At 41.4% G+C, this 13,368-nt stretch overlaps 1 protein-coding gene across 3 annotated transcripts in view; it reads left to right on the plus strand.

Annotated features, from left to right (window-relative positions):
• The first annotated feature begins 1,030 nt into the window (after positions 1–1,030).
• LOC144073042 (uncharacterized) overlaps positions 1,031–13,368 on the plus strand; it is a 57,625-nt gene continuing 45,287 nt past the window's right edge. Inside the window, exons 1-5 of one of the 3 annotated variants that reach the window (XM_077598555.1) lie at positions 1,031–1,076; positions 1,164–1,274; positions 1,490–1,626; positions 1,690–1,822; positions 2,103–2,322. The gene's annotated coding sequence lies outside the window, so the exon portion shown is untranslated. The remainder of the gene's footprint in view (positions 1,077–1,163; positions 1,275–1,489; positions 1,627–1,689; positions 1,823–2,102; positions 2,323–13,368) is intronic. The other 2 variants (XM_077598552.1, XM_077598556.1) reach the window with 2 other exon arrangements.

Here is a 13,368-nt window from a genome sequence, read left to right on the forward strand (position 1 = left end):
CCCCATTTATATATTAAATGGGGGGTATATTTGCATGAAGTACGCACTAAAGAGAGAAACCTATACGTACATCGTTTTTGTATGGAAACACTTCATTTTAAAGCTCATTTAACTGAAATTTCCAAATATATTATACTGCAATGTTAATCAAACACACTATGTATTTTATTTATTTGACGAAATCCGAGGAATGACGACAGCGGAAATGGTAAAAGCGGAAAATATCGAGAGAGGAAATGACGTAATCTTCTTTAAAGCTACGGGAACTCCTGTGGACAGCACTCATGGTCGACATTAACATACTAAAATATAGCATTTAAAATCTATTGATCGGGAAAGCAATTGTTTAAGAAATTTTGATAACATGTCGTTGTTCAGGAAAGCGCTAAAATCCCGACAAAGAAACCACCACGAAAGATGCCAGGTGAGTTTTGCAGGGAGTTTAGCGAAGTCGTTACCATATGGTAGATTCTGCTTGGGTTATTTGGTAACGTGTTCTGTCCACAGGATGGAGTCCACATGTCCACAAAGCAAGACGGGGACCAGGTGGTGACGGAGGAGCAGATGAAAATGATGAACACGCAACACATTGGATATGTGGAGATGAAAAGAGTGGCAGAAGCGAGGGTAGGTACCCTTTTAATCCCTTGTATGTGTCATTAACCCCTCCATTACATTTGAAAATGATTGATTTCTATGCTCCCCAAAGTCATCTGCAAATATAAAATATATCTCCTCTCTTATCATTTATTTTTAAGAAAATTGAGCAGCTCAAAGGAAGTCTACATCTTCTGGATGTGAGCAGTAAACAGAAAAACACGCACACCTTTTTTGGATTCTATGAAATAAGGTAACCACTTGTAAACATGAAATGGAAATTTTGGGTTCATTAGTGAATACATCTACTCACCAAAGGTCCTGATTTTTTTTTTTAACGTTTCACAGTGCAGTCATTTGACTTGGCCGAGCATCTGAACACGGTCCCCGAGCTAGTGGATCGAGTTTACAACAGGCCAACGGTGGCTATGCTACAGGAAAAATGCATTCTGGGAGCCATGGAGCCTCAATGTCAAATGGTTTGTGCTAGTCTACAATATTCTGTGCTGGAAAAATAATTTTGCCAGGTGGCGTAGTTGATATATTCTCCTGGTTGTGCATTTTAGGAACTGTCCAAGCAACGCAGACACGAGTACAAGTTTCTCGCCCAACGAATCAATCAGGAGAAGAAATTGTTTGTCATTAGCCAGAAGCTCCAGACACGCAAAGACCTTCAGGTGAGGACACACATGTTCATATTATGAATTCGAATAGTGTTCACTTACTTGTATGAACATTTAACACATGTTCACAACGTGTTTGAGAGCGTAAACTATAACTAAAAAGTTTTATTTTCAGGTGGTATCTGAATTTTTGAATTTTTGCTGATGGATCTGGAACGTGAGATCCTGGAATGAACGAGGGTTCACTAATAAATCCATATTTCCTACAGGATAAACGCCAGAAGATCAAAGTTAAGAAGGAGACGACAAATGCTGCGGCTATTTACAAATTTCAGGCCAAGAGGAAACACAGTCGCTGTAGTGTCCACTAATCATCATCAAACACCCATTTTGTACATAAATAAATGTATTCCTACTAAATATTGAACATCAATCCGGCTCAATTTTTATTGGTTTCTTTTGTATTTAGGAATTCATACCGACGTAAGAAAAAAGTGGACAATTTCTTCCCAATATTGCTGAAGTTTCAATTTTACACCACTAGATGGCGGCATTGGACTGTGGGAAAGACCAAGTTGGAATTGAACCGGACACAACATTAGGTAAATGTGCCCAAACATTAAAAAAAAGCATTCGAAAATAATGTGAGCTAGATATTAACAACCATTCTCGTAATGATTTGATATTATTTGTCTGTAATAATTAAAGATAAAAATCAAAAGGGATTTTTTTAATGGAACTCTTCAAATGGGTCTCACGAGATTAAAGTAACATACTTTTGTAGCAAAACTATATAACTCAATTTTTGACTGATGGAACTTGATTTATTGATCGTGACCAGCCACACTAACAAACGTGCATTCGTGTCTACCTGCTGCACAGCCTTATTCAGTCCAAGGGTGAGGTGAAGTCCACCAGCAGGTCTCGGGGGGTCGAGGCGTGATTGATCCCCGCCGTGGCGGCGGCGGCTTCATAAACGTGGCCGATCCATCAAAGTCTCCCGGGAACCTCTGCCAGGTAAAGACGAGGGCGAGGCGGAAATGTCAACGGACAGGGAGCACAAGCCGAGGCCTTGGTCCAAGCATTGATGAACAAACTGGAGGTGAGGCGGTGTTAGGTTATTCTTACGCATATTTAATTATTCAGTGTCATTGACGGCAATTGAACCCGCTCAAGATGGCCGCCGATGAGTTAACTAGATAGTCTTAAATCCTTCTTTGTGAAGAGTGTTGTATATGACTTCTTTATCTGGTCTAAAATTAAGAGTAGAGGTCTGAGTGTATAAAATTTTAATCTAGGTTGAAGGTCCTCTTATTAAAATGCATCGCATCAGGCATTGTAAAATTTGTAAATATCATGTTTAAAGAAATTGGGTATTTTACAATGGTGTAACAATGTGTTGATCGTAGACCAACAATCATAACAAACAAAATGCAAAATATTGCAAAATACCGCTTAATAATACCATCTTGGAAATATGCTGTTTTCATCCAAAAGCATAAAATATTTCAAGAAAGTGCCAAAAACGTAAAAAAAATTGTTGAATTTTTATTGTTTTGACGGATATGTAGCTCATTCTCTTATCAAACAATATCGTATTGTAATGAAATTTAGATATATACAGTACATGATTTGAAAATTAGGTCTAAAACTCTTCTGCAATAGATGCAACTAATACCACTATCAACCATTTTACTGGACGGCTATTTCACCATTTATCCAGTTGAGCATAACTAAATCGACAACCTTCCATTGGGTGCTTCTTAACCAGTCTTTCCCCTTAAAAAGTGACCCAACACGGAGGTCAAAGGTCAAATATCACCCCCCACCATTTCCCCTGTAGCTGTACATCAACTTTAACCTCGCCAAATGTTCCCGACATGGTTAGCGAACCTTCACCGTCGTTCAAAGTATGTCACGAGAGGAATGCTTATCTATATCTTTAAAATCGGAAGGTCTTCCACCGCTGATTCTGAGCGTAAGAGTCCCACGGTTTGAGGGTGGTGGTGGTGGTGGGGGGGGGGGGGGGGGGGGGGGGGGGTGTTTAAGCGCTACAATGAAAGGACAGGCTAAAGCAGGAACAGTGGCGCGTCTGTGTAGGGAGAGATAGCGGGGGTCCGGAACTGCGCACACAGTGTTTTGACCTCCACCTCCGTCGGCTTACGAAGGCAGGGGCCGAGGGTCTCCGCGAACGCACGCCCTCTCGGAGGGGAGTGACGTGAGGAGACGACGTGGACGTCATTCATGCCGCGGACACGATTCAGAAAAAAACCCGTAAATCATTTGCAATGCAGGAGAAAAGTTCATCCAACTGGAGCAAAGTGGATGGGAATCTTGTCGCTAGGCAGACTGTGAGAGGAGGAATTAATAGGACCACAGTCATTTGTTGAAATTACGAATGCCATTGACGGCAGTAGATGTTCACAAAATTGACATTTTGCAATTTTATGTGAGGCCTGTACATATTTAAGTTTTGGCGCACTTTTAGGATTTAGAGCACTGCTCTTATTTACTCATTCATTTTCCATTCCGCTTATCCTCACAAGGGTCTTGGGGGTGCTGGAGCCTGTCCCAGCCAACTATGGGCACGATATTGGTCATTTTAGATCACCATCATAGGCTGTGATTTAGTACATTTTTTAATGATTTGGTGAAAAAGTATGAATAATTGTCTCCGCCTTTTTACTGGCTGTTTTTTCCCCAGTGTAGCATTAGCATTTGTTTATTGAACGCACCATATGTTTGTGTTTTGAGGTGATTTATTGTATCCTGCGTTGGCTGGACATCTTGGTCCAACATCATTGATTTAGCTATCAGCACTGTAGTGTGGCTAACGGGTGATTTGTATGATTATTAAAATCGATACAGACGATAAAAGGATTTTACAACGATACATAATTTGCTATCAGTTACATATCTCCCAGTGCTTGCTCATTTTCACGTGACCTAAAACTGAGACCAAGGTTTACGGAACTTGTGATGTTCATTGGTAGGATGGTTTTTGTGGGGAAAAAAATTCAAAGTAAATAAATGTATAGTATGAAGTATTTCTAAAAACAAATATTTACGGATTTTATTGGAAACTCAACATCATCCTGTGATATGACTATCATGTCGGTTTATATCAAAATACATTAGTATACCATCTCTTTTAAAAAAAAATCTGATTAAAATCAGGAAATTATACATTTTTGTAATAACAATAATATGGACACCAACAAAAGATAAATACCATATTTTCTTGCTAATTTGCCGTATTTGTCGCTAAAAGAATGATGACTAAATCGAGGGTACGGCTTATATGCGCACAAATTAGACTTGACATGCACGAAATTGCAAGGAGACAGACGAAGCGCCATAACGCAAAACAATGCGGTCATTTATTTCAAAATAGAGAAAAGATAAATGGATAAAAAGCCAAACAAAATGTATTTTGACGTCTTTGAAATTCAAGAAAAAACAAACAAACCGTATCTTGCATAAAACGTGAAAAACCTCACTTTTGCCTGCCATTGCTCGCTCAGCGCACCGCTAGTTTAGCTAGACCGCTACGGACACACTTCCTGGTTGTACTGCTCACATGACTTCCTTTTTGAATTTGTCTACGTGCAAGCTGTAATGCCCTTTCGGAATGTGCAATCCATCAATCGATTTATACAGTATCTGAGAAATACCACGTGCAATGATTTTTCTTAATATTTTCCGTTCAAAGTAACACATTCGTACTCCCTATTAAAACCATGAATATGGAGGTGAAAATTCTGAATCAGGGGGGCGGCTTATACAGGAAAAATTGTAAAATTAATCAATTTAAAGGCAATTTGAAGGATGCGACTTATACGCAGAGGCGGCTAATATGCGAGAAAATAGGATAGGTGTCTGTTATTCCGATAACTCACAGCTGTCAGTACAATTTAAAAACTGCTTACAAGACACACCCGCGTATAAAAATCTGAACAAAAACGCCAATCGTAGCATAAGAAATAAAGTCGCCTCGTTCCTTAATCATCACACTAAAGCCTGCTTGGTTAATGATAGTTAAGGGCACTAATAATCGATGCCCCCCCCCCCAATTAACAGTACAGAGAAGCGGCATGGTGTGGTGTTGTCCCTAAATGTGAGGGTTATGTCGTGGGTGCCCACCCCACCCAAATCCCCCTCCCTCTTTTTAACCCGACGCCGGGTGTCACGGGCCCTTTTGAAGTCGTGGATCGAGAGGAGGGACACAAGCCGAAGGAGGAGGAAGAACAGGGGGCAGAGGAAGAGCAAGGGGGCGGAGTATCGCGCCAGGGGGAACACATGAAGGAAAATCTTGACAGAAGCCCTTGACATGGCTGTTATTTATTTATTTTTTTCAGGCTCGTGTGTACTTAGCGCGACGTCTGACGAGGTTGGGGATCGCCGAACCTTCTATTAAAACGGGGGGAAAAAGGGGTACTAATGAGCCCTGGCTGGCGACAAGTACTCCAATTGATTAAATTTGCATGGGAGCCTAAATCATGACGGGGGCTCTCAGTACTCCACCCGCCCTTAGGTACACACACACACACATGTACACACACACGTACATGATGCAGCACCCCTGCAACTCGCCGCCACGTCGGGGGGTAACCCTCGGCACGGGCAGGGGTGGGAAAAGTGTACGTGCGGGTGTGTCGGGCACCCATCTGCCCCGACGTTGCTGTCAGGCCATCATTCAGGGGGGGTGCCGAACCCGTGCCCTGGGGAGGTGTTCATTAGGTTTTAACTAGCGGATGCGTCCTTGTCTCGCGGCCCCCCCGTGTCATTGTCTCGCTCTGATTTGGTTGTGTGTGCCTGCAAGCATAGATCAGTGTTTGGATTCCAAGTTAGCTGATTATTTCTTTTTAAATATTTCAAAGTCGGTTTCTACTGTCGTTGTTTTGGTGGATTTATTTTTGCTTTTGCTTTATAGGGAAAAAGGTGCATGCTTACTACTTTTTGAGTACACTTGGTGAATGGGGGTCACTTTTCCAAAGTGTTGTTTTTTGTACTTTAATTCAAAATATGTCAGTATAGAAAACTGTTTAATTCGTACCTTTTTTAAAAAGATCGATTATGAACATTGATGGTGAACATGTTGGTTGGTAACGATGGATTGCTGTTTTTGGGCGACAGGCCAGAATTCGCTTTTTTTGGGTCGTTCGCCCTGGGATGTATTGCGTATTTTGCGGACTATAAGGCGCACGTAATTTTGTTTGAGCATGGCTTATGTATTAAATTAAACTAAACGACTTACGTTTTAAAAATGATGGTCTACAGAGAAGGTTGCGGTCTTTGATGGATCCAATATTTGATCTTTGAGGATGACACAAATTCTAAAATGTATTAAACTTAATTGTATTCATTAATTAACCCTTCAGGCAAAACATTTTTTTGTTTTTCCCAAAAAAATAAGAAGTTTATTAATTAGAAGCCATAATTTTTTTCTGATCCATTTGTAATCATTATATTACTGGAAACATTAAGACTCGTGCAAAATTTTGAAATGATTCAATTCTCAATATTTTCTTTGGGGGAAAAAATCTGCCGTCTCTCCCTTTCTTAACTTTGTACTAACTACACTGTTCCCCGAAAACAAGTTAGTGACCGTAACTAATATATTTGATCTTATTTTTGTTTCATCATTAAGTCCGACCACGAAGAAAAACGGTCCAATCCAAAATGTAAATTTCCATTAATAATTTTGACGCACAACTGACGTTCGTTAAGTTACGCTTCATATCTCCGGTGTTTTTTTTGTGTGTGAGAGTTATTTTTGGGTGTGTACAGGACTAGAAGGGTGGCGGTGAGGGGCATGCGCGGTTATCCCGGGTGATTGCCGTAATCATACGAGGGAGAGAGCGGGGGAGGGGTGGTAATCAGGGTTTGTTCGTCAGTGGCCTGATGAGGGCCGCTGATTGTAATGCGATGCTGACGACCGCGGAGACAAACTGCCAAGATAATCATTAGCGTTCTAGCGTATTCTTCTTTTGTTTTTTGTTTTATTCTTCCTTAATATTGCCGGCCGGGCCTCTTCGGGAACACCGCGACGCCAATGTAAACAAACAAGCAATTGTCCACGTCATTCGCGTTTTTATTACCGTGGACGGAATAAAGCGGGGTTATACATCACTCCGTGGATCGGGTAATGAACCACAAAAAAGTCTTTTAACAGGGGATAGTGGAAGGCGGGGCCGGGAAATGTGACCCCGCGGTTTATCGTCTCGATAGGGGCGTACCCCCCCCCCCCCCCCCCCTTTTTTTAGGCTGCGCTATGGCAACCATGATGGCTGGCTCATCAGCCAAGTCCCTACAAGGGCTGATACAAATTAATTAACCTAATTAGACGCTGTGATTGCGGGTGTGATTATAGGGGCTGGAGGGATGGGGCTCGCTTTCGGGGGTGAGCTGGCAGCCATGATGATGATGAGGATGATGATGATGATGAGCCGTGAGGTGTGGGAGAGGAGCCAAGATGCTATGCATGGCTAATGAGGTGCACGAGCTGGTAACAGCCATCTTTGACTCCCTCCCGTTTCCGTTCATCACCGTCTGTTTATTCGCATTCATTATTTTTTTTTGGGCTTCGTTATGGCGGTGGATATTTATTTTCAATTTTATCCTGAAAAGCAGTCGTTGATGTCACGTTTGGCTTTTGTGTGTGTGTGGTTTTTATGAAGGCACCTGTGGCTTGCCGTAAAGAGACTGATAATTTGACAATGAAAGCATAGGGAATTAGCGCTTAGCTTGCTTGGGAAGTATTTTTTCAATTAATATTAATTACTGTCGTGCCTATGAAACTGGAGATTTTGCTGGAACAGAAAAAATCAGCTTTAATAACCTCTTCAAAAAAATATTTTAAGACCCTACAAACTGCTATAATAAAAATCACAAAATTATTTTAAAAAAAAACAAGCAATAAATGACCCTGCAAACTGTAAATTCAAACTTAGTGGATGCAATAAATAAAAGTATGTAACATCTGAAATCTTATCGCTTCAGGAAAATTCAACTTTTTAGGAAATTAAAAAAAAAAATCATTTTGGGAAAGTGTCAGAACAACATACCTTGATTATAAATGAGCAACTTTAATAATCAATCTTGATCGAAAATTGAACGTCATCTTTTCAAGGAGGAGCATCAATAGTCTTTTTTGAAAATCTTATATTTAGGAAACTTCAACTCCAATATTTGGTCTTCATTTTGCAGATTTAATATTTCCATTCATATCAATGGGTCGTCCTTTTTCAAGAAAGTCCATTAATAATTTGCAGTGGAAAAAGAGCATTTCCTAAGCAAGAACCCACTTCCCTCACAATTAGCATTCGTAGCTAGGATGTCATCTGCCAGCCCCCCAATGCATTCTACATCGTTAGCTGCCGAGCAATGGATACATAACTTTAAATTACATGCTTTTTATCCAGTGGGAAAGGTTATGCATTAAGAAAATGGGCAAACATAACATAAAATTCGATTACCGAGAGGCTGAGGGGAAATTATGTAGAAGGGAAATAACGCTTCCGACACCATTGCACACAAATGCAAAAGTGAGTTTTTTTTCTTTAGAAAATGGATACTAAAGCTAAATTTAAGATGTGAGTGACAATGAATGAGTTGTGAATGATTAAAACCATCATTACAATTTTAGGCCTCATCTCACACAAGATTTGATATTACAGTAATACCTTGAGATACGAGTGAACCAAAATACGGGAAATTTGAGATACGAGGAAACTTTCGAGCAAATGTCTGCCCTGAGATACGAGACACTAGGTAGGTATTTGTTACTTTGTGAACGTAAGTGTTGAATTAGAACAATTAAAAACATGTTTCTTCATCGTAATATCCTATATTTTGGTGTTCTTTCTCAGAGGATGGGAACAAGTTAATTTGTATTTTACCATATTTACACGCATATAAGTCACATTTTTGGACAAAAAAGGGACTGAAACAAGCTTATATGCGCATAAAAAGACAACATGCACGAAACTGCAAGGTGACAACGCCATAACGCAAGACAATGGGGCCGATAGATAGATAAAATGCAAAACTAAATTTATTTTGACGTCTATGAATTGAAATTCAAGAAAAAAAAACTCACTTATCTGTCACTGTTCGCTGAGAGCGTTGCCATCTTACCTAATGACGCTGCCAGTCTTGCCGAGTTAAACGTGCTCTGACTGGCCAGACGCGAATGGCCTTGATTTTGAAATAAAACCAAATTCCTCTTTGATTTTTTTCTTTTTTATTTTTTTGTTCAAAAGTGACAACTATTGCAGTAATATGAACCATCGAAGAAAAAAAATGAGATTTTGACATCAGAAGCAATTTGGCTGCCACAAAATCTTGAACTTCTGGTAAGAAAATTGTCATCTCTGTAATTAGAAAGCATCAGGTTCTCATCAAGATAGACTTATTTCTTCTTTAAAATTGAATAATTTCATATTTTGCATTTTCAAAGACAGGCATATTAACTTCTTTATGATATTGACCCTAATAATAAATATTTAAAAAAATACCACATAATGATTTTTCTTAAGATTTTCCCTTCAAAGTAACACATTTTTACTCCCTATTAAAACCATGAATATAGAAGTGAAAATTGGGAATCTTATACGCGAGAAATTGTAAAATTCAACAATTTTGAAAAAAATTGTAAAATTCAACAATTTTAAGGCAATTTTAAGGGTGTGGCTTATGTGTGTGGGTGGCTTATATGCGAGTAAATTTGGTTTTAAATGGCAAATATTGATTTGAGATATGAGTAAATTGACATAGCTCGGTCCCGGAACACATATAGCTCGTATCTCAAGGTATTACTGTTGTAGGTCAACAAAAGAAACAATTAAGTGGGCCGTATGTCGAGGGTGCCTGCTCTCAATTTGGAATTTGTCAAAACGCTAGCGAGAGAATTCAACCAAAATGGCGTCCGTCATTCGCCGTCAGTCCTCCCCGTTCCATTGGATTGTACGTCGTTACGTTAATGGTGGAATGCCCGTGTAGCCAACGTCGAGGCCTGAGTGATTAGTCGGGCCTTTTTGAGAAGTCGCCGTCTCTCCACTCCAGTTATCTCGCTGCACTGATAAGCGTGAAGCAGTAAATCTTAAAGCCACTTAAGGATTCTTCCCTCAATTTTGCGGGCAGGCTTTAATTAACACCGCAGATATTCTCGCAATGAGCCGATGGTATCGGGGGGCCAAGGGTAGGAGCGCCGGGGGGTGGGGGGGTGGTTGGACGGGGGGGTCTCCTCCGACCAGCTTTCGCTACCAGAACGCGTGCGTGGAAGTCTTGTTTGTGCGCTCTGGAGCTAAACAGCTGTAGCCCGCGCCACTATCAGATATTTATAAGCGGCTGGTGAATATGGATGAGCCGCCAGACCCGGCTGATGTTTGTCCTCTAAGAACGGATGAAAGGGGAATGCGCTCCATTTTCCCAGGCCGGGGTAACGGCGAGGCTGGGGAAAAGACGGGGGTGCCGGGTGCGAGATGGCGCCGGACAGATGGCGGGGTTTAATGACGTAGGATTCGCGTGGCCTTTCCCCTGGGTGCTGGTTGAGAGTAAAACCCAGAGTATTTTGGCGGGTGTTACTGGGGTTAAGCTAGCGTATTGCCGTTTGTGTCTTTACGATTGGATTGCTGTCCAAGGATTTTCCCATCATAATCATTGAGACCCCAACGAAAGGTAGAATGGTCCATTTTACGGAATTTTTGTAGACAAGAATTTTAGGATAAATGAGGACAGCCTGGAAAAGCAAACTGGACCAGTGTTACTGGTTTCTCGTTTTTGGGTCTTTGAGCATTTTGTGCTAATTTGTAGTTGGAAGAAGCATTGCGGCCGATACAAATCCAACAGGTCATACTTTTTGATTGGTCAGCGATTAGATTGACGAGAACAGCCATTGACCACTCAGAAGCCATACAGTTTTTAAAGTTCCTTATATGGAAACTGGCTCAATTGGATCTTTTGCAGACGGACTTATGAAATATTCCCGTGGCGGATATATGGGACAGTCAGTCGACTTTTTGATACAGAACCAGAGATCTCGTGCTAGATCAGTAACTTTTTTTCTAGTTCTAGATATTAGTTTAAAAGAACTGACTTCAAATTTGTTAAACTACCACCAAATCGCAATAAACTGAAATAAAACGATTCTCCACTGAAAAACAACAGGTGACTGATGCATACCTGTTCCGTATTTTATACATTTTTTTGATCATTTCTAATTGAGTACGTGGTATCACAACTTATGTCCGGGATTTTTTTAAGTACATTTTTTCGACTCCAATTTCGACTCTTAATCCAGATCGTCTCGGTCACTGGTAGCAGACGAAAACAGCATTGTCAACTGCTAATGTTTTCATGCTTTGGATTGGATTGGATAACTTTATTCATCTTTGAGCACGATATGCGCACACGCGTCAGTCACTTCCGCCTTTTCACTATATAAATATAGCGTGTCAGCAAGCAATGTACTTAGACAGTCAAGCTGTCAGCATCATACAGCGACATCAACACAATCTTGAATTTAGTGCACCAACTGATTGGGCACCCTGTCCACTTTGGAGAAAATTTGAGACTTAAGTGTGCCCTATGTGAGTAAATATCTGCTGTGTTGCATTTGTTTAATTTTTATTGCTTAATAAGGGGAATTGCAATCATTAATAAGGGAAGCAATTAGCTGAGATTGACAGGTATACTGATGCTGTAGTGGTTTATTCGCCTGACCAGTGCCGGCAACGTGGGCTCGAGTTCCACTCAGTGGCGATGTGATTGGGACTGTAAATGGTTGTCTATCTCCATGTGACTGGCGACCAGTCTTAAAGTGTATTCCACTGGAATAAACTCCAACTCCGAAGATCAATAAAAGACAACATTCACAGACGATTTAGAATTTAAAATTTTGACTGGCAGGGGAATCCAAGGTAGCAAAAAAACCCACAATCTGGAACTTCCTTTCCTTTGCGGCAACAGCACTTTTCTCCTAAAGAAATTTGGTACGTAGCCATTGCTAATCGCCAACGTCCTTGTGCATAATTCAGCCAACGTTTGGTCAGGAAGGAACGTCACCCGCCTAAGTGACCAGCGTGGAGGTCAATGCGCCAAACGACGAGAGCTGAACTGCCGTGAACCTCGCCGCGCTCATCATGGAGTCATCTATCAGCGCTAATATGGGGGTGCTAAGCAACCTGTACATGCATTAGCCATTCCCCTATTACCATAATGGGCTTCTTTTTAATATAGCTAATCGGCTGGCACGACCTTGCCCATTCGCTCGCCAAGTAAAAAGGACCCAGACGACGCGGAATGGACGTATTTAGAGGCTAAAGGACCATTAGAGATGTTCAGCGGTTCCCGCGCCTTCCCCCCCATTGGAGTTTGGCCTCATAAAAGGGAAGAAGAGATGGGACAAATACGTCCGCGACAAACAAATGAGAACAGAAAATTGCAATAATGGCGAGCAGAAAATGGAAGAAACCAATGTTGGACGAGAACTTGGCATGTCAGCGTAGGTTGGTGACGTGGTACTTGGTTTCTGACAAATTTGTCTGCAAAACTGTAGTGGTTAACATTTTGCCTTTTGTCCCAGCCTTTTGTAATTGTGGACAAATGATCCCAGGAGTGGGACAATAATGTTTTTATGGGACCCAAATGTTGAGCTCAACGGGGTCACGGTGGGAGTGTAATGGCCAACACGTGCCCGAGCTTGAACTCTGCCCGGCCTGGAGGGGATGGAGGGTGGAAGGCGGAGGAGGAATGGGAAGAAGAAGGCCAGGACTCGATCTTCTGGGTCACACCAACAAACGTCCACTTTGTTCTGTCGGGAGACAACGGCCACTCAGAACGCCGAGTACCTCGATGGGCAATCGGGAGCCAGACTGGGCCTTGGAAACCGAAGGGATAATATTTCCCTCTTGCGACTCCGTGCCCGCTTCGCCCACATCCTGGCATCCAATGAATAAGGCCTTCCGGCTTTTGGGCGAGAAGCATTCTTTTGTTTCGGTCTCTCGGGAGTTCATGAATGCTTACTCTTCTCTGTGATGTGGGTCACAAAGAAGATTTTAGGTTCGGTCTTGATGGATGGCTTGGATTTGGCTCCGATTTAGTTCTGACCTATCAGCTTGTACGTTTTTCCCCGTATTATATACAG

The sequence above is a fragment of the Stigmatopora argus genome, chromosome 4 (assembly GCF_051989625.1).
Source record: "Stigmatopora argus isolate UIUO_Sarg chromosome 4, RoL_Sarg_1.0, whole genome shotgun sequence".
Classification (NCBI taxonomy): domain Eukaryota; kingdom Metazoa; phylum Chordata; class Actinopteri; order Syngnathiformes; family Syngnathidae; genus Stigmatopora; species Stigmatopora argus.